The sequence below is a fragment of the Aulonocara stuartgranti genome (genome assembly GCF_965226115.1).
Source record: "Aulonocara stuartgranti genome assembly, chromosome: 9".
NCBI lineage: Eukaryota > Metazoa > Chordata > Actinopteri > Cichliformes > Cichlidae > Aulonocara > Aulonocara stuartgranti.
The window spans coordinates 33,793,715-33,815,625 of record NC_138960.1 but is presented as its reverse complement, the minus strand read 5'-3'; the positions used below and the strand labels follow the sequence as shown (position 1 = coordinate 33,815,625).

The following is a 21,911-nucleotide window of genomic DNA, read 5'->3' as shown; positions in this document are numbered from 1 at the left end:
GGACTGCCCCAACTGGGGCCAGAACCAGTATGGACAGAACTTTGAGCAGCAGAACCGATGGATGTAAACATACTGAAATGGAGGAGGGCAGGATCCAAGGGCACGCTTCAGGCCGTGGTTTACCCAGAACACCACAACAGGAAAGTGATGAACACAAACACCCACACAAACACACACATCTACATGCACAGACTCAGAATGAAGAGTGATACACACACACACGCTGATGCAATGAAGAATGCTTTACTAACAAATGCTGCACACAAACATCTAAATACGGAGTCGGTTACAACAACAAGACGCCATTGATTGTTTATTGGTTAAATGCATTTCATGCCACACAGAGGGCATTTGTGTTGATTTAGGGGACAGGGTCTATTGCAGTTTGGTAATGAAAACAATGCGTGTGCGTGATGTCTGTTTATGGCTCAAGGCCTCCACTGAATTGTTCACTGTGCTTAACACAGCCTAACAAGGAGCAGTGGTAGAGAGTGAAAATGATGAATGAACGGTGTGAGTTTTATTCCGGAGAAAATATGAAAAGGTTGTGTTGATTTAACCCAGTTGTTTAAATTTCTGCCAAAGCAAAGCGTTTGTGTGTAACCACCAGAGGTGGGACCAAGTCATTGTTTTGCAAGTCTCAAGTAAGTCTCAAGTCTTTATCCTCAAGTCTCAAGTCAAGTCTCAAGTAATGTCAGGCAAGTCAGAGTCGAGTCTCAAGTCACTGGTGTAAAAGTCCGAGTCAAGTCACAAGTCTGAAACTTTGAATTTCAAGTCCTTTCGAGTCATTCAAAAAAACGAAAAAAAGCATGTTGCAGTTATATGCTAAATGTAAATATTAGACCATGTAATTTTTAAATCTGTGTTTTTCTCAACACATGACACAATAGTGAACTTAGAAAATATACACAAATTGTGAAATTGCACCTCTTTAAAATGCAGCTCAATTAAACCTAGCTCCAAGAATAATTTTCACCGACAGTTCTGAGATAAGCTGCATGTTATTCTTGGATGCGGTTGTAGGACCGGCTTTAAAATCGCATGACAAAAATATCATACACATTAAAAAAAAAACTGCATCACCAACGTAGCCTGGACAACATTTGCTAGTTAGATGAAGTCAGCTATCTCATCGTAGCATATTTATATGCATATTTATAATTATACGGTTCTTGGAGTGAGTGCATACACTCATGAAGTTTAGTAACTTCAGGTCACTGCAACAAGCCCAGGTACAGTTTACCGACGGATGGGTGCAGGACCTTGAAACGCACAGTGTAGAACGAAAGACCATCGTACATATCATAAGTTTACCAGTCTCACAAATCGTCGTCATAAATACACATTCGTTAACCGTTTATTAATAGGACCTTTGAGCTCAACGATAATTAATTAGTAGTGGAAATAATTTCTGGTAGCATCACAGAAATGTAGCAGTGACAATAATATTGTATGCTGTAATCGTACTGGACAATTAGTGATACAAAACAACAGTTTTATCCTGTGAATAAAAGTATATGTTTTTGTCAATGTACCATAATAACAGAAGCGAAACGCAATATTGTGTCAGGACAATTCACTATTTATGCACAATAAACAAAGGAGCATAGCGCGACCATTTCTGTTCAGCGCCAGACTTGCTTGTAACCTATATCACCAATTATTTTATGAAAAATGACGTATTAACTACTAAAAAACACTGACCTTCGTGTAAATGCTTGGAGCAGACTAACCTGTGAGCTGGAGGGTTCTGGGACGTTATATTTGGTCTTTGAATGGCTGCAATCCAGGCCATCCGTCGCGTCTTTGTTACTTCGGAAACATGGCTCGAACAATTTCTCTTCAACGACGTAATCCGATAACAACCGATCTCTTTACCCGTCGGCTTCCCGTGGCTGTCATGCGACCCGCTATTGCAGTTAATAATACAACAGCTTCTTGACATTTTTGTGTTTCTTTTTATCGCTGTATAACTGATTTCAATTGAAAGTCTGTGTGCGCTAGTACCTCTTGCCACGAGTTCCCAGAATCCTTTGCGGTTCTACCCGTGAATGACGTCACATTTTCAATCTCTATATAATATGCATGTTAAATTTTATATTTGGGGTAAAATATCAAGTCTTTTCAAGTAAACCGGTTCAAGTCCAATTCAAGTCCCAAGTCATTGGTGTAAAAGTCCAAGTCAAGTCACAAGTCTTACAACATTTTTTCAAGTCAAGTCTAAAGTCATAAAATTAATGACTCGAGTCTGACTCGAGTCCAAGTCATGTGACTCGAGTCCACACCTCTGGTAACCACTGTCCACTATTGAATCAAGTAAATCCGACATGTTTTTGTCGGTGCAAAAAAAGGAGTTTCGGTAACTGTATGCCTACACAATATTTGGTTGATCTTTGGGTTTTGTTTGACACTAGGTTGATTCTATCATTGAGGTTTGGATTGTTTTCCTTCTCTAAGAGAGAGAAGGATGGTTTTATGCTTGGACATGTTTGCAATGGGCCCCAGTATTTGTTATTATATGAGTGTTTTATTGGTTACGTTTGTTTTTGCTTTCGTTACAGTGCACTGAGATAAGAACATCTGAGAGGTATGATCCACCGGTGGTGATATTTTGGTATTTTGTGAGTTCCTGATTTAACAAATCGGCTCCTTAATCCAGGCCTGAGAGATTGAACTTTAAAGCGCTATGAAATGTTCTTACTGAAAACAGTCGCAAAGTGTTTTTCTCGATGATTATAATGGGCTTGGGAGAAATTCACTTATATGGGACACTGATCGAATGAGAAGTCCTGAGCCTAAAAGGATTGCAGCGAGTCAATCCAGTCCAAAAAAAACCCAAACAAACAAGGAACTGTTTCCTTTAAAATGATGACGTCATCTTGCTGGTGATGGAGGCTTGAATAGGTTGCGTGTCAGACTCCATTATCAGCAATATCTGGTATGAATGTGTGTGGATGTATGCATGTGACTGGACTGTGATGGACTGACGACTAAAAGTTTTAACTGACTTGGTACTGAGAGAAAAACGGTACCGACTTTAGGATTAGTAGATGTTCACAAACAATTCACCCAGCCTCTAAAAGAAGGGTGGATGTTTTGTCTTGCTTTGGTTTGTTTTGTAATAACAGAAGAATGACAGTTTTCAGGGGGAGGCTGTAGCTTCACAGGAGTGTGAACTGCAGACTGAACCCTTTGGTTGCTAATTTTGAGTTACTGATGTTTGCATTAAGAAAATTGTGTTTTAGTAGCTGTGTTTCGATTAATGTATCATATTATATGGTTGGGAATGTTAAATGCTAAAGTGAAGAAAAGGTTTGATTTCACTCATGACTGAACATGTTATTATTAACCATAGTGGGTCACTGTAAAGAGTCAATTAACTTTTATAGAGGTAAAAAAAAAAAAAAAAAAAACCCTCTACCGAGGTCTATGAATAACAGGGGAATGATAGACTTGTCACACGCAAAATAGAGATATGTAATGATAAACACTGGTCCCCGCCTTTTGGGTGCTTTCTTGAAATAGTCAGCAATTTAAAAGTAAGATAGAACCGACAGGGGTGGTGCTGCACAAGAACAAGAGTAAGATAAGTAAAATATTGTGTTTAGTTTTGAGAAGTTTAAATTAAAATGTACCATTACACTCAGAGGATCAATATGAAGTACATGACTGGTGACTGTTCTGTCTTGAGCTTTTGTTTTTACAGCACCCGCTTGACCACACCAACAGTTTCTCGCCACCGAAAAGGGGTACTTGCAAAGAATAGAGGAATATCATCAAAACTGGGAAAGGTAAGCCCCAAAGGGGGTGATAATGCCATAACTTTCACTTATGGTCAAATTCTCAAAATTTGACCCTGAACTTGAAAAAATTCTTTAAACATTTAGAGACAAAGTGGAGGTTTAGATAAACATAATGTCACAAACCACATAAGGATGGAGCACTTGAATCGATAAGATGGTGAATTGATACGCAGTGTAATGTTGATCATGTTGGTTATGTTTATTCCAGTGTGCGGAGCAAGGTTATTATTATTAAAGACAACAAATGAAATAACGAAAACTAGAAGTGGAAAAACATTTGCGTTAACGGAAATAAAATCAAAACAAAGAAGGAAAACTGATTAAAACGGTAATGAAGGTTCACAAAACTAACTAAAATCAACTGGATTTATAGCAAAATGTGTTTAGTTTCATTGATGTGTGCGTGCCCTGCAATAGTCAAGTCAAGGCAGTACGTAAGTTGAGTCATCTGTGTTGCTGCTCCGTCCACGCGCAGAATCATGTCAGGAAAGTCGGGAGAAAGCGCCAGAGTCCAATTTAGGATCACTTTGAATATGACTGTTTTTTAGATATAGCAAGAATCTGGTAGTGGAAAGAGACACAATGTCCTCTTGAGACCCAGGGAGGAAGAAAAAGAAAAAAGGAAGAGTAGTTTCCTTTTTTCTTTTTCTTTTTAAGATAAATCAAGTGTTGGGACGGTAAAATAAATACATTACAAAAACAAAATTGTTTTTAACTAATTTTATTTAAATTTTACAACAGGTGCACTACAGTGCACAAGGGGAGTTCATTGATCACGAATGTGAAACTAACAACATTCAAGAGCTATTTAAGATAATTAAATGCTCCACGGAAATTTTTGTAAGCAGGATATTAAAACTTATTTATATAACAATATCATAAAAATGTAGATCAGGGACCAACTTAGAAGTCACTGACACTTCACTAGCTGTAAGCCATTGGTTCAGGAACAAGTGATTGCACAGGGCTTTCTATTTCACAAAAGTCAATTCATTTATGATATCTGAGGAAGTACTGTGATTTTTTATTTTTATTTGGAGACACAAAGGAACATTTGGCACTTCCCACATCTCACATATGTTTTACTGTTTCACCCAACCATTCTACAACTGAAATGCCTTGGACCGTTAACCATTTCAGGCAAGTGGAGTGAACCATATTTTGCTACACTCTCATCTGATTGGGGCTTCCTTTTCTTGATTTTCGGAGAGAACTTTTCATTACTGGTATTATTCAGGTCTTGTTCACATGTTTGTCCCTGGTTTCTCAGCCAAGAGGAGCTTGAACTCCAGATACTGTGAGTTCTGTTTGCACATTGAGATCACTGATGACTTTTAGCAACGACGTGATCTTGTAGAAACAATTAGGTGTCATGGATTCAGCTATAATTGTGACTCTTATTTTTTTTTTCTTTAGTGGAAAACATTTCTGCATTTTACCCATATTTTATTTTTAACTCAAAATCAAAATTCCAGATTCTCCTACAGGTTGGTTTTGGACCAGATAGGACGACAGTTTTCAGGGGGCCCTGCTGTCATTTTTCTGTAAAGCAAATTTACCTTGCCTTTGGGTATAAATAAAGTTACCTTGACCTTGACTTTCTCTATTACATCTGCCACTGCATCTTGATAATCTTTGTGTGGCTCCTCCTGGGTTCTCACCCTCTCCTATCTGGCTCACATGACTCTCATCTTCTGAAAAATCTATGTTTGAATCTCGCTCAATTATCCTGTTAAGAATTCTCTCTGCCTTCGTTAAAGAATTGTCTACTAGGAAAAAGTGAAATAAATATAAGTACAAAGTCCCGACGTGCACTAGAGTACACACTAATAAATTAGTCATGTTCTCTGTGAAACTCAATAAGCCTAATTCTTAAAGACTCCTCAAATTATTTACTAGATGTTTATTTTTGAATAAAATAAAAATCTGAGTTTAACAAAACATTTTAAATGTAAATATCAAGCTTACCTTTCTTTCTTTCATAAAATGTGCTGGTGGGCACGCCAGCCATTTTGAAAAGGTGGGAAAAAAAACAATTGGCAAGGCCACACCCCCACGCATGTGATATAAGGTTAAAGGTACTGTTGTCCTCTCTAAGAAACATCAGGACTTAGAGGAGTGGCAAGTAGAGGATGAGAGCTATAAGCAGAAACTAAATGTGTACTGCAGTGCGCAAAAATGAATTACTGGGTCATCAGGGGGTTATGAGGGACATTTATAAAACTAAAAATCCCACAAACCTTAAAGTGCACTTGAAAAGCTCACACAAGAAGGCTAACCTAGCTTATCTTGAAGAGCTCATCAGGGGGAGCACACTCCCCCTCCTTGAAGAGCTCCCCCACTCAACCCGCATCCCCAGAAAACTGCTAACCCCAGATAAGGCAGCGTGATGCATCCCGAGACAACAGGACTGGGACATCTAAATAAATGTGTGAAACAATCGCCTTCAAAAGGTCTATCAATTCACTTGAACCAAAATTAGGAACACCTGGTGCAGCAAGAGTTAATAATCTTAATACCCAAGGATAAGCAGAAGAGCATGATTGATATAATGGAGCTGGGATTTGGTGACACTTAATTTTTGCAAAACAAAACTAAAACTATAACTGGCGCTAATCAAAACTAAACTGAAACTAAGGATTTTCAGAAAATAAAAACTAGACTAAACTAGCAAAGAATTGGTAGAACTGATTGCAACTGGTAAAAAATTGAAAATCTGGAGGCAAAACTAGAAAAAACATAGAAACTAATGAAAATTGCAAAATGGTTAAAACCCTGGGGCGGAGATTGGCAGATCTGACCAGGGAATGTTATAAAATGGATTGTCAGGACAGTCAGCGTTAAAGCCACTTTCAGTCCATACTAGGATGGCATTGGACATCTTCGGGGCGGAAAAGGGTTGGTGTGACCAAGGTGTGGTTTGGCTTGTTGTATGTATATATTTTGAGATCATATGGCTCTGGATGGACCAGTTACCAGGGCATGGAAGGAGGACAGACTCATTAAATGAGGAGAAGGAATTTCCTGGGATTGGAGATCCTCTGGGTGAGTGGTTGACTGAAAGCATTCATAAAATAAAAGCTATCTGTTGATATTGATTGGTAATAGATTGATAATTGGCCACATTTACAGCTGTATTGACTTGTTGTGGACGTAGTCGACTTCAGGTTTAAGCACTCTAATTAACAGGTTGAAAATAGTGACATTAAAGGAAGAGTATGCAGCGCCACCCTGTCAGACGCCAGTGACGGTGGAGCTCACTGATGAATCAGGTGAGCTGGATTCATGGCTGATTCAAAACTAAGATCCCCCTGCTGTGCTCAGTAAGGGGAGAACAGGGGGAAATAAATTTTAAAAGAGACAATTATAAACGTTTATGTACCAAGTGAAACGGGATAAAAAGGGGGTGTTTTACTGTTATTTTAATATCAGCATTATTATTGTATGAGAATCATGCAACAAGCATTGCATCGATGATCATTTATTGAAGCTTTTTGACCTTATACTAACATCTGTGTTCCTGTGATTGTTATAACCTCTGATTAATCTTCTATTTACAGGTGTTAGGATAATGATATAATCTTTCTTTGCAGGTGTAACCATGATCATTTTTATACATATTGCAACTTGTTGCTCATTGTAGAGTTGTGCTCAAGTTAATGAGGGTTAAAAGCTACAGTCAGCGCGAATGTCTGACTGATTTATTGAGGGAAAAGGCTTCGAGCATAGAGGGCCGCACGCGCTTACATAACATTGATATCATGTTATTCTTTGTGATTTTTATTCAATTATGTCTTTAAGCTAAGTTTTAAATAGTGGCAGTTGATTAAACGACATTTATTAAAATATTAAATACCTGAGTCAGAACATCACACGCAGATCAATTTATCAATCTGGGAAACCTTGTAGCTGCCTAACCTTTTCTTTTAATGTTCTAGCTCCGTTGATTTGACACATGGGAATGTGTCAAAAAAGGGGGGGAAGTTGAGCTTTAACATCAAACAAGGATTATTTGAACATTTTTATAACTTCATTTGTGTCTTTAATAACTTAGGAATGGTAAAGCTTAAGCTAATAGTGGCCCGAGAAGTTTCCGGACTTTTGTAGAGAATCAGTGAGAAGCATAGATCATTATTTCCATGTTTAAGCATTAATCATTGAAATGAACTGAATTAATTAGACAAAATTAATAAGTTTCAGATACATCTTGCAATTGTGCTTATGATGAGTTGGCACTTGGTCTTTTGAAGGTCATAAGCTTCGTTCGGCGTGATGGTCCGGACTGATATATTGCAGGTATTGACTTTGAGTGCAGAGGGCTAAATGCATACACGCTTACACACACATAGGATATGATTAGAATAAGTCCCTGGGACATTCTGAATATTCTAAACCAATTCTGAATCACTAGAAGGTCAGTAGATAACAACATTAGATTATTAGGGTTAGGAGGAGAGGTGTTTTGGTTTTCTGTCTCTTACAGAGAAAGGAACAGACACCAGACGAGGTCACAGATATGCGAGGATCCTTGGCAGCAGAGATAGATACGGTGACTGCCGAGACACCAACTGGGTCCAAGGGTGATGGCGTTTGGGCTCCGGGTAGTCACCTCAAAAGGATGGATCCCATAAACACAGCAATAACCATGAAGGGGTTGGCGGAAAACCAGGAACACCAGACCAACGAGGTTCGAAAGGCTCTTGGGCAAAAGGGGGACGCCTTCCTGATCTTTTTCTGGAGGACACACAGGACCCGAGGATACAAGGATCTTTGTTTGAAATCGGGGCAGAATAATCCCCTGATCTGTGCCACGACTGAAGGGTTGTCTAACCCCTGAGGTTGAAGAAAGAAGAGCAGAGGATCACCCAACTGGACGACACTGGTAGCTGCAGCAATAAAATAAAGGCTAAAAGCTCATTGGACAGAGGTTCTAGTCTGAGTACGTCTGAAGGGTATATGGTAGCACCAAATAAAGCTGTGGGAGAACTGGGGAGTGTCATCTGTACCTGCTATTGTTGGAATAATAGTTTTTCTTGCATCTGAACTGCGCAAACACAGAGGTCATCTCACATATGGTTCGCCCATCAAGGGGACAAAGGACGTGAGGAGTGAGAAGAGATGAACCCGGCCACACTGGATTACAGGGTGTTGGTGAGCTCATTATTCTAATGAGCTCATCAGGGGGAATTGTTAGATTGTTAGATTATAATATTGTTAGATTATAATATTATTTTTATTGGGAATTGTTAGATTATAATATTATTTTATTTATTTTATGGCATGTTACGGAGGGCAGGGCTGTGTTGATCTGAGACTGTTGACATTAAAAAGTCCACAGGAGAGATGGTAGCTGATTAAACAAGTGTCATGAAATAATAACAAAATGCAAAGATTGGTGACAGCGCTTAGGCTCTGCCTGTGATTCACTCTTTGCTTCTCTTCTTCCTTCCATCCCATCATTTCATATATCACTCTCCACTTGCTGTCTATCTGAGAACAAGGCACAACTTGCTATTGCAATAAACTATAATCTAATTATCCACACCTAACAACTCCAGCACTTAATCTAAATGATGACAGAAAAATGTTATAGCCCTGCCTTTAGTAGCCTCACACAGCTCCTACTGTTTCCTCCTCATGTCCTTACCAGGCATGTCTGGACAATGTTATATCATGAGTAATATTTTTTTTTTAAAAATCCATCTAAATAAAACACACACATTAATAAAATAAAAGGACAGGTAATGTTTGTCGCGCTGTTGCACACACAGCACGCTCGTTTGTTTCAGTTCGTCAGTTGCAATAAGACAGCTTACCAACGTGTACATAATAAGCTAATGCTACTGGGTGCTACACACTACAGTGTGCGCTGTACACCTACTTACTGGTTTTGTCGCATCAGTCTGTGTCTCTGAGTTAACTTGTGTTTCTCCTGCAGCTCCGGACCGCTAAAATGCGTGTGCTCTTTGCAAGCTCATTCCCGGCTCGTAACCAGCGCGTTCTGCCGTCAAGGGCGATCATTGGTTAAATGTGATCATGTGACGGATGCAAGCCAGATCCTTTTATTTAGCAAAACTGTGATTACTAGTTAAATATTATTGTTGAGGGGCACAGACAGGACTCCGCACGCATGCACACATTAAAAATAATAATAATAATTTTTTTTTGAAAAGTTGCCTCAACAAAAGGGCACTTTGGGCACCCATCAGGAAAGGGGCGGGTGCTCAAGCCCCTCTAGCCCCCCCCCTCTGCACGTGCCTGAACTGGTGTGAAATTATTTGAGGCTTTGAAAGAAAAGGATTTAAGAGCAGGGATTACCAAAGCAGAAGAATAAATATGAAAAACGATTAAAATGTAACTGAAGTAATACATAAAATGAATACATAGAAAAAGCAAGTAGTATTTGGAAAAGAGGAAGAAAATCAAAATGAAAAAGAACTGATGTATATATCCAAATGGGTAGTTTTGATACAATTTTGGTAAAACACATTCCTATAACTTCTATAATGTAGCAAAAGGTACAACTACTAAACACTACGGTTTCCTAAGGGAAGAAATATTAAAATGTATCAGGGATGAAAACTTAGAACATTAAAATTCCCTCAAGTGAAAATAAACTTCATGTACATATCTATACTTACAGCTTCATTAATTTAACATTCACTGCAGGTCCAGAAAGCAGAGCTACCTCATCAGATCCAAGTGTGACATCAGCTGCACTCTTTACAGGAGACTCCAGCTGAACTCTGTGGAGCCTGATCTCAAGGTGTTTAAGTCTGACCCTGAAACCAGAAGAGGATCTTTCTGTCTCGTCAGATTCATTGTGATCCAGTGATTTCAGTCCTGCATGATCACGCTGATGTTTGCGCAGAGCAGATAATGAAGTGAATGATTTTGCACATTGGTAACAGTGAAACAGTTTATTTGCAGCGTGGGATCGTTTGTGTTTGGAGTATGAAGTGAAATTCTTGAAGCTCTTGTCACACTGGTCACAGCTAAATATCTCTTTCATGTGTGTACGTTCATGTTGGTTACGACTAGCTGAATATGAAAAGCTTCTGTCACAGTGTCTGCACTTGTATGGTGTCTCTCCTGTGTGGATTCGTTTATGCTTTTTAAGGTCACTTGCAGTGGTGAAGGATGACCCACACTGGTCACAGACATGCTTTTTAACCCCACTATGGAAGAGTTCATGGCATTTTAAATCACCTAATGTGGTGAAGCCTCTCCCACATTCTTTGCAGTAGTTCATTTTGTCTCCAGTGTGTCTACGTCGATGTCGATTTAGACTCTGTCGATTACTGAAAGTATTTCCACAAAGGTCACAGCGAAACGCTTTCCCACCACCACAGTGACGACAGGGTTGAGAACTGGATCCATCTGTGCCGCTCTGCTTCTAAACAAAGACACAAACACAGTGTAAGTCGGGGAACTCCTTTAACATTTTTATCCTGAACATTGCCTGAAATAAAGAGCATCTCTGCCAACATCCAGTTACATTTTACTGTTTACATTATAACACTCAACTTAATAGGCGAAAATGACTCTCCATTTTTCCATCTACCGTATTTTCACAACCATAAGGCGCACTTAAAAGTCTTAGATTTTCTTCAAAAAGTACGGCGCGCCCTATAGCGCAGTGCGCCCTGTGTGTTGTAATGAGGACGTAGTAGAGAACACCATGAGAACGCTAAAGGGTGAAGTGTGGCCGAGTTGGATCATTGAGCAAAGAACGAGCGGGAGAAGCGTTTCGACGGTCACCATTCGGCTAAAAGCAGTTTCACTTTCACTTTTTATGAAACTGTGCCATTTTTCCATCAGGACCGGGACTACGGTAGCGCAGCAACTTCCAGCAGATTATAAGGAAAAGCTGGCCATCTTCCGCTCCTACTGCAGCAAACACATCGGCGACAAAAACATCCAGCCCAGCCACATCACAAACATGGACGAGGTCCCGCTCACTTTTGACATCCCGGTGAGTCACACTGTGGAGAAGAAGGGGACCAGCACGGTAGCGATACGCACAACGGGGTATGAAAAGTCTTCTTTCACTGTTGTGCTTGGCTGCCATGCTAATGGACAGAAACTGCCGCCTATGGTGATTTTTACGCGAAAGACTTTGCCTAAAGAGAAGTTTCCAGCAGGAATCATCATTAAGGCAAATGAAAAGGGCTGGATGGATGAGGAAATGATGAAAGACTGGCTGAGGGAGGTGTATGTAAGGAGACCAGGTGTTTTTTTCCACGCATCACCATCGCTCTTAATCTGTGACTCTATGCGTACCCATCTCACAGCCGATGTGAAAAAACTAGTGAAACAAATGAACTGTGAGCTTGCTGTCATTCCGGGAGGCCTGACAAAGGAACTCCAACCGCTGGGCATCGGTGTGAACCGCCCGTTCAAAGTAAGGCTGCGAGCGGCCTGGGAGCGATGGATGACCGATGGAGACCACAGTTTCACCAAGAGTGGAAGGCAGCGCCAGGCGAGTTACGCCACAATTTGCCAATGGATTGTAGATGCTTGGGCTAACATGTCTGCTGGCACTGTTGTTCGAGCTTTCGCAAAAGCCGGCATCATTTCCGAGGAGCCGCACGGCACGGAGAGTGACTCTGACAGTGAAGAAAGTGAACCTGGCATGTTTGATGTAGATTTAGCGCAGCTGTTCAATTCAGACACAGATGAGGACTTCGATGGGTTTGATTGATGATAAAAATGTGAGTACCAAACTCAGTTTTGCTCCTGCTTTATTTTAAATACGCACACTTGTATGCTTGTGTGTTGTTGATGATGACGATTACCGGTAATAGAAATGTGAGTAAGGTACCGAACTCAGGTTTGCTCCTGCTTTATTTTTAAATACGCATACGGTACTTGTACAGTGGGGCAAAAAAGTATTTAGTCAGCCACTGATTGTGCAAGTCCCCCACCTAAAATGATGACAGAGGTCAGTAATTTAATTTGCACCAGAGGTACACTTCAACTGTGAGAGACAGAATGTGAAAAAAAAAATCCATGAATTCACATGGTAGGATTTGTAAAGAATTTATTTGTAAATTAGGGTGGAAAATAAGTATTTGGTCACCTCAAACAAGGAAAATCTCTGGCTCTCACAGACCTGTAACGTCTTCTGTAAGAAGCTTTTCTGTCCCCCACTCGTTACCTGTATGAATGGCACCTGTTTGAACTCATCATCTGTATAAAAGACACCTGTCCACAGCCTCAAACAGTCAGACTCCAAACTCCGCCATGGCCAAGACCAAAGAGCTTTCGAAGGACACCAGGAAAAGTATTGTAGACCTGCACCAGACTGGGAAGAGTGAATCTACAATAGGCAAGCAGCTTGGTGTGAAAAAATCAACTGTCGGAGCAATCATCAGAAACTGGAAGACATACAAGACCACTGATAATCTCCCTCGATCTGGGGCTCCACGCAAGATCTCATCCCGTGGGGTCAAAATGATTATGAGAACGGTGAGCAAAGATCCCAGAACCACACGGGGGGACCTGGTGAATGACCTGCAGAGAGCTGGGACCAAAGTAACAAAGGTCACCATCAGTAACACACTACAACGGCAGGGAATCAAATCCCGCAGTGCCAGACGTGTTCCGCTTCTGAAGCCAGTGCATGTCCAGGCCCGTCTGAAGTTTGCCAGAGAGCACATGGATGATACAGCAGAGGATTGGGAGAATGTCATGTGGTCAGATGAAACCAAAGTAGAACTTTTTGGTATAAACTCAACTTGTTGTGTTTGGAGGAAGAAGAATACTGAGTTGCATCCCAAGAACACCATACCTACTGTGAAGCATGGGGGTGGAAACATCATGCTATGGGGCTGTTTTTCTGCCAAGGGGACAGGACGACTGATCCGTGTTAAGGACAGAATGAATGGGGCCATGTATCGTGAGATTTTGAGCCAAAACCTCCTTCCATCAGTGAGAACTTTGAAGATGAAACGAGGCTGGGTCTTCCAACATGACAATGATCCAAAACACACCGCCCGGGCAACAAAGGAGTGGCTCCGTAAGAAGCATTTGAAAGTCCTGGAGTGGCCTAGCCAGTCTCCAGACCTCAACCCCATAGAAAATCTGTGGCGGGAGTTGAAAGTCCGTGTTGCTCGGCGACAGCCCCAAAACATCACTGCTCTCGAGAAGATCTGCATGGAGGAATGGGCCAAAATACCAGCTACTGTGTGTGCAAACCTGGTAAAGACCTATAGTAAACGTTTGACCTCTGTTATTGCCAACAAAGGTTATGTTACAAAGTATTGAGTTGTATTTTTGTTATTGACCAAATACTTATTTTCCACCCTGATTTACAAATAAATTCTTTACAAATCCTACCATGTGGATTCATGGATTTTTTTTTCACATTCCGTCTCTCACAGTTGAAGTGTACCTCTGGTGCAAATTACTGACCTCTGTCATCATTTTAGGTGGGGGAACTTGCACAATCAGTGGCTGACTAAATACTTTTTTGCCCCACTGTATGCGCCCTATGATCCAGTGCGCCTTATGTGTGTGTTAAATACAGTAATGGCACACATAACTGAGACTGCGCCTTTTAGTACAGTGTGTCTTATGGTCGTGAAAATACGGTAGTTCATTTAATATACAAACAATCATATCTAAATAACAAGTTACATCATATTCTTCACAAGTACATATGAAAAGTTCCAATCCAATCGGTCTCACTCCCAATTTGAAGCAAAAATAATTGTTTTTAGTTAGTAAAGAACATAATAAGTCATCTAACACTGACCAGATTGTAGCAGTCATAAATTTGGAAGAAAGGGTAGAAAAGTAATTATTTAGTGTTTTTATGATCATGGAAGAAAAAAATAATAACTGAAACTAAAATCTGATGAACCTCACAACACTAACTTTAACTGCAGTAGAATAACTTAACATGCTAAAACAAATTTAAAGAGCAGAGTTGTTCCAAACAGTCAGGCTTAAAATACAAGATAAAAATATAAATACATACCTCACAGTAACTGCACTTATAGAGTTTCCTTCTGGTGTGGATCTGCTGGTGCCCTTTCAGAGAATGTGGTGCTTTAAAAGTCTTCTCACACAGGTCACATTTATAAGGTCTCTCTTCAGTGTGGGTAAATGTGTGGTGATGTAACTGTGTGGCTGTTGTAAAGACTTTCTCACACTGATCACAGCAGTAAACATCCTGTCCAGTGTGAATCCGCAGGTGTCTTTTTAGGTAACTTATACTACTAAAGGTTTTACCACACTTGTCACAGCTATTCGCCTTAATTCCAGAGTGGGTATCTTGATGACGTCGTAAGTTGCAACTGCGAGCAAACGTTTTACCACACTGATCACAGCTGTGTGCTTTAACTCCAGTGTGGATCAGTTGATGCATTTTTAAGCTTCTAGGATGGGCAAAAGATTTTCCACACAAGTCACAAATGTATGGTTTAACTCCACTGTGGATCAGTTGGTGTGTTTTTAAGTTGTCAGCCCGAGAAAAAGATTTTCCACACAAGTCACAGTAGTGTGCTTTAAATCCACTGTGGACGAGTTGGTGTGTTTTTAAGCTTCCAGCTTCGGTAAAAGATTTTCCACACAAGTTACATCTGTGTGCTTTAACTCCACTGTGGATGAGTTGGTGTATTCTTAAGGTTCCAGACCGGGTAAAATACTTTCCACACAAGTTACATCTGTGTGCTTTAACTCCACTGTGGATGAGTTGGTGTGCATTTAAGTGACTAGGCTGGGTAAAAGACTTTCCACACTCATCACAGCAGTATGCTTTAACTCCACTGTGGATGACTTTGTGTTTTTTCAAGGTTCCAGCCTGGGCAAAAGACTTTCCACACAAGTCACAGCTGTATGCTTTAACTCCACTGTGGACGAGTTGGTGTGTTTTAAAGTTTCCAAGACGGGTAAAATACTTCCCACACTCATCACAGGTGTATTTTTTCTGCCCCTTTTTTCGGTGAGGTTTGTCAGCCTCCTGAGAGCGCTGACTTCTCGCTCCATGTTGGTCCTGCAGTGACAGAGATACAAACAGAGGCAGTGATTAAAATGCAGTCGTGGAACAAACTGAAACTGACTCCATTAGTGGAATCAAAGACGTCAACAAACACGTTGTAGGTCTGTTATCACCACATACTGGAGATAATATCACATTACAAAGAAGTGCTACAATGGGAGTTGTAAGGAAAATGACATAATAAAAGAAGTACTGATCACTGGAGAAAATGACTGTATGAAAAATTGTGAGTTAGCTGATGATATTGTGTGCTGATAAAAACTCTGCCATTGCCGGTCCCAAGGCCATATGAGAAAGGAGGAGGGTTGGGCATGGGGTTAGCAACCCCGCCTTTTAAAACCTCGATTGCTACGGAAAGAGCAAACAAATCTCATCATCGATTGAACCAGGGCGAAGATGATCGGCAACCCTTGATGACAGCAGTGGAGGAAAGCCCTCAGGTCGTTACCTGCTCGATGGTCGATCAAATTTCGACCCAGAAGAAACTACCCGTTATGGAATATGGAATGTACAGACTCCGTTACAAACTGGTAAATTGGCCCAGCTTTAACATGAATACGACTCGTACCTCCCACCATTCATGGGACCCCATTGATGAATGTAGTTTGGCGAAGTCGGTTCAGGACCAGGTGGACGAAGACCTGGCACCCTCCATGGAGCTTTTTCCAGTCGATATCGGACAAATCTGTGTTACCGAAGTCAAGACAATGATCTGAGTCCTCAAGAGTGGAAAGGCCCCTGGCTTGGATGAGGCCCTCCCCGAAATGTTGAAGCACGGTGGACCCCAGCTGGAATTCGCCCTTACATGACTCCTAAACGCCAGCTGGTCAACATCGCGTGTACCTGATGAGACCAAAGGCGTCATCAAACTTCCGAAGAAAGGCGATTTGGGAGAATGTAACAACTGGTGGGGCATCACGCTACTGTCAGTACCCGCGAAGTTACTTTGCCTCGTTCTTTCGAATTGGGATTGATATACCTTTAGTAGTCCCACAAGGGGAAATTTCATGATGCGCAGTGGACGATGAGCAGGCTGGAGTGGCCGGTCCTGTGTCGAGCAAATCTTCACTCTCCGCACGATCATTGAACAAACATTGGAATACCAAAGGAAGAGTTCTATCAATTCCATCGATTTCAAGAAGGCTATCCTACGTCACTATGGAGTCCCCCAGCAGTTTGTATATGCCCTTCATGGTCTCTATGCCAACTCCCGCTGCTGCATCCAGACGGCTGATGGCTGAGAAGATTTCTTTGAGATGAATAGTGGCATGGTAAAGTGCTTTGGGTGCCTTGAAAAGCGCTATATAAATCCAATCCATTATTATTATTATTATTATTAATACTGGCATGCGTACTATCACCTTTCCTCTTCCTTTTATCAAGTGACTTCATCATGCGACGATCAGCTGACCAAGCTAGTATCGGTGTCCCCTGGAAAAAAGGGCGTAATCTCATCGACTTGGACTTTTTTCCAGGCAACATCACCCTGTTGGGCTCGGCTCAGTAAGACCTCCAAGAGTCAACTGCAGCTCTGCAGAGGGAGACCATGAAAGTAGGTTTAAGAATCAGTGCCAAGAAGACCAAGGTACTCCGAGTTGGCTATGCACATGCACTAGTTCCTGTCATGATCAACCAACAACGTGCTGAAGAGGTGGAGAATTTCATGTATCTGGTCAGCATCATCTCAAATGACGGGATCTCTGATCGAGATGTCAACATCAAAGCAGAGAAGGCGGCCGGTGTTCTCTGATGTCTCCAACCTATTTGGAAATTGACCTCCCTGAATGCTAGGCTCAAGATCAAACTATTTAACTCTATCATCTTCCGACTGGCACTCAACAAATGCGATCACTCGAAGCCTGAATATGCTTCAACAACGTGGTCTGCGGTGAATCATGAGAATTTCCTATTGGGACCAGAAGATGAACGAAGAGGTCTCACAAAGAGCAGGCACCCACCCTCTAGCTGATGTTGTTGGTGAAAGGCGCTTCCACTTTGGGGGCCTTATTCATCGTCTACCGCCTTATTGCTCGGCCTAAGTGCTAAGTAAGCAAGTGCTGATAAAATATGGTCTTTGTATTTTCTTGTAACTTCTAAGGTTTTTGTTTGTGAATGTAGATTCTGTGTGTATAGAGGAGCCCAGGATGGAAAAGATAAAGCTGCTGTTAACAACCAGCTGTGCACACAACTTCAGCAACAGTGTAACTGTGATCATTTTTCTCACCTTTTGTGTTGAAGTCATTGTTTCCTCTCTAGTGGCTGAGCTGAATCCAAAGGGCTGAAATTGTTCCTCTGCTTCTCCACCAGACTTGTTATTTAGCTGGGACATAAAATGTATAGATATGTAATTTATCCCTGACAAATAGAAGCAGAGCAAATAAACAGTACACTGCTCAGTGACAACAATAATTATGAAGCTTTAAGGTGAAACCCCAGAAACAACTACCCTACTTTTCGGGAATAAGATGCATTAAGCGAAACAAAACAGACTAGTTTATCCCAAGGACAAAACTTTCAATGGGAGCATGATCAGTTACTGAAATATTACCAATGGAGGACCCGACAATTTGACTCACCAGAGAGCGAGACACCAGAAAGTAAAGTGAGGATGGGAAAAGAAAGTATAGTCTCTTTCTTGAGGATACAGAAGTCTTCGTATATCCACCAGGCTCAGCTCCTCTGACACAACGTCCAAAGCAGCATCTACAGGGTGCTTATTTGGTCTAAGACGAGAGGATTAATCAAAAAACACATCCCTGACCTGGTTAAAATCCCCACCAATTACAATATTTATATTTCCAATATTCCGCACTGTGCTACACACTTCATGAAAAAATTGTGGTTGAGGAGAATTGGGGGCATATATGTTGACCAATGTCACTTTCTGCCCCTGTAGACATGCATCCAAGACCACCCATCTACTCTCCAGATCCGTATAATGATTGAGTACTTGAAAATCCAAATTTCTTCTAATCAATATAACCACGCCTCTTTTCCTACTGGAAAATGCACTAAGGTAAACTTGGGACACCCAGTCTCTTTTCAACTTTAATGATTCCACCTCATCAAGATGTATCTCTTGAATCAAAGCTATGTCTGTCTTTTACAGTTTCAAATATGTGAGGATTTTAATAGCATTATGACACTCCACGACACTATTTTACATAATTCCATGAAACCACGTGAGCCAAAGTATTTTTGGTGTTCCAAAAGAATTCCAGTTGATTGGTTCAGCAGCCCGTCACTATCACATCAACTGCACATTTGAGCTGTTATGATGTCGGGGCAGCATGGGTGCAAGCATCTTTTTCTGCTGATGCCCACGATGCCACTCTGTGGTATGGCCCATGTCTCCCGTATCAAAAACCACCATTGCACCACAGTAAATGCTGCGCATCATGTTGTCAGCTTTAATAATAATAATAATAATAATAATAATAATAATAGAGCTGGGCGATAGAACGATAACGATATGTATCGCGATATAACTTTTACTCGATAGAGAAATTAAGCTATCGCGATAGACCTCGCCGCTCTTGTCCTCTTTAAAAAAAAAAAAAAAAAAAAAAAAAGGTCAGCCAATCCAAATTAAGTAGCGCAGAGCCGAACCAATCACAGCCGCAGCGTCACGTCGCGTGACTTGTTACGTACAGCACAAGTGCCAAGCCGCACATGTGTTTGTTTGGGAAGCAGCCAGCGGGTAATGGAGCCAGCGCGTAATGGAGGAAATGAGTGTGCCGACTAGAAAAATCAACTGAGCGTGACCGAAGAGAAAACAGATGATGGTTCCAATGCCGGAGAGATTGTCGAACGGAAGAGCCATAGAAGTTCCGTAGTGTGAAGGTATTTCGGCTATTTCAAGTCTGACAAAAAACAGAGTAGCGTGCACTGTAAATTGTGCCGAAAGCAAGTCTGGAAATACAATAAACTGGTGCATGCGTCACACTGTGCGCCACGTTATTGTTTCGGTGAAATGAATTTCTACAATACTGTTACTGTTAATTCTACTCTCTGCAGTGTTTAAATGCTTACATATACACACAGTTACTGTCCGTCCACACATACGACTCGGTTCTGCTTCTATGCCCCAGCTTTGTTTACTTTTTCCCACCGAGGCTTCTAGACTTCTGATTGGCCAACATTTCTGCACGGTTAGGAATCTAGCGCCACCTGCTGCTTTGGCATGTTCATAGCAGCGTTTTCCTTCATTTCTGCCTTTATGTGTGGACGGGATTATTTTTTAAAACGAAAACGGAAAATCTCTGTTTTCAAAAATACCCGTGTACGTGTGGACGTCGCCTCAGTCTCTGACTGGAAGCGCTAATTCGTCATTCGGCTTTTGTCAGACTAAAGTAACTGTTAAAACTGTTTGAAAAGCTAAGCTATACAACAAGGAGAGATTGAGAATTTCCTTTTAGTTCTCAGTTTATTTGATATTGACAAAAGTTAGTCAGTTTTGTCTGTTCTTCTGTAAAACAAACTAAGATTTATTTTTAGAATTAATATTTTGTTTCTAAGTGGAATTGACAATTTAGTCTGTTTCGTTTGTTCTATTTTGAAACTTAAACGCTTTAGCGGCTGCCTTTTGTGTAGTTTGCAATATTTGCCTTTATTTATCTGAAAAAGTCTCATGTTCCTTAAGTACATCTACCCTGTTGAACTTATTATGGGAAATAAATATTTAAAAACAAGCTGCTGATTATTTCACATTTTACTTGTGAGCAACGGCACATTTAAATCTTGCAAATATAGTTATTTGGCTTATATCGTGATAGATATCGTTATCGCCTGAAATGAAAAAAACATATCGTGATATGAAAAAATCTCATATCGCCCAGCTCTAAATAATAATAATAATAATAATAATAATAATAATGGATTGCATTTATATAGCGCATTTCGGGACCCCTCAAAGCGCTTTACAATACCACTATTCATTTACTCCCACATTCATACACTGGTGAAGGCGAGCTACAGTTGTAGCCACAGCTGCCCTGGGGCAGACTGACTGGCTTTACTGTATCTTAGCCAGTGAAACTGGTCAAGCCACTCTCTTTGAATTGTATACACTTGCCCCACTTTTACTGTCAGCGGGCTCTGGCTCGGAGTCGATCATATGTGGCTCATTATCTAATGCTGTCTCCGAAACAGTATTAAACATAACCTCAGAGGTTGATGGCTCACTGTCAGAGCACTGGCTATGAATTTCGGATGGATCAGGCCTCAACTTCATGACAAATTTATTAATCTTTCTTAAAAGATTTTCTCATTACCCACAGCTACATCTACTTCTATCAGGCCTAGGCCACTCACCTCCCTCTCTCCGCCTGCACCTACAGGAATATCTGGAACACAGTCAATAAAAGAGGTCCCACCCTTGACTATCTCTGATTGGTTTAGACCATGATATGGGCATAATGTGTGTCTGTTGTTAACCACACAGAGACTTTCAGACTGGGTTTTTTTTCTTTCTTGAACGGCTAATCGCACCAGCGTGACGCAAGATTTTTTTTGGTTGCACCATTGAGAAATTAGGTCACGACCTCCAGTGCCCTATTCTAAGGATATTATGTGTTTCCTCAGGGATTAATAATTACATTTATTTAAGTTATATCTATTTTCAATGGTGAGCATTTTCAGCAGTCATACATATATGTGAATATGCCACGCAACACATTACTTGTCAAAAAACTGTGTGTGTTAACTGTGTGTGAAGACCAGTGTTGGGAAGGTTACTCTTAAAATGTATTCCATTACGTTACTCAATGACAGAAACATATTCTGAATACTTTGGATTGCTTAATATATTATCATGCTTTTTACAACTATGTGAATGTACTATTGCTGTGTGATTTATTACTGTTACTGAAGGTCCGCGGCTCCGAACTGTAGTAAAGGGACCTCTGGCTAATACGTCGGGTTCGTGTCGGGCTCGTAGCCGAAAAATAGCTTTACTTTGTTGTGTGGGTCAACTTTTCTTGCGAGAGACAGAGAGAGGCGTTGAAAGGCTGCTCCAATGGAACTTATTGTTTTCGGAGGAAAACACGAACACAGCGTACAGTCGAGTCTTAATAGCTTACTTACAACTGGGCTCATCAGAC

General features: G+C 40.9%; 1 protein-coding gene across 11 annotated transcripts in view; it reads right to left on the bottom strand.

Moving 5' to 3' along the window:
- LOC309714155 (uncharacterized protein) overlaps nucleotides 1-21,911 on the bottom strand; it is a 36,628-nt gene that overhangs the window by 12,292 nt on the left and 2,425 nt on the right. For 3 of the 11 annotated variants that reach the window (XR_014278820.1, XR_014278823.1, XM_082546383.1), the window contains exons 2-6: nucleotides 18,387-18,533; nucleotides 18,035-18,130; nucleotides 14,788-15,804; nucleotides 10,445-11,199; nucleotides 9,689-9,804 (exon numbers count right to left, since the gene is read on the bottom strand). The gene's annotated coding sequence lies outside the window, so the exon portion shown is untranslated. Of the gene's footprint in view, nucleotides 1-4,508; nucleotides 8,637-9,688; nucleotides 9,805-10,444; nucleotides 11,200-14,787; nucleotides 15,805-17,171; nucleotides 17,342-18,034; nucleotides 18,131-18,386; nucleotides 18,534-21,911 lie in introns of those variants that run through there. The other 8 variants (XR_014278821.1, XR_014278822.1, XR_014278817.1 and 5 more) reach the window with 7 other exon arrangements.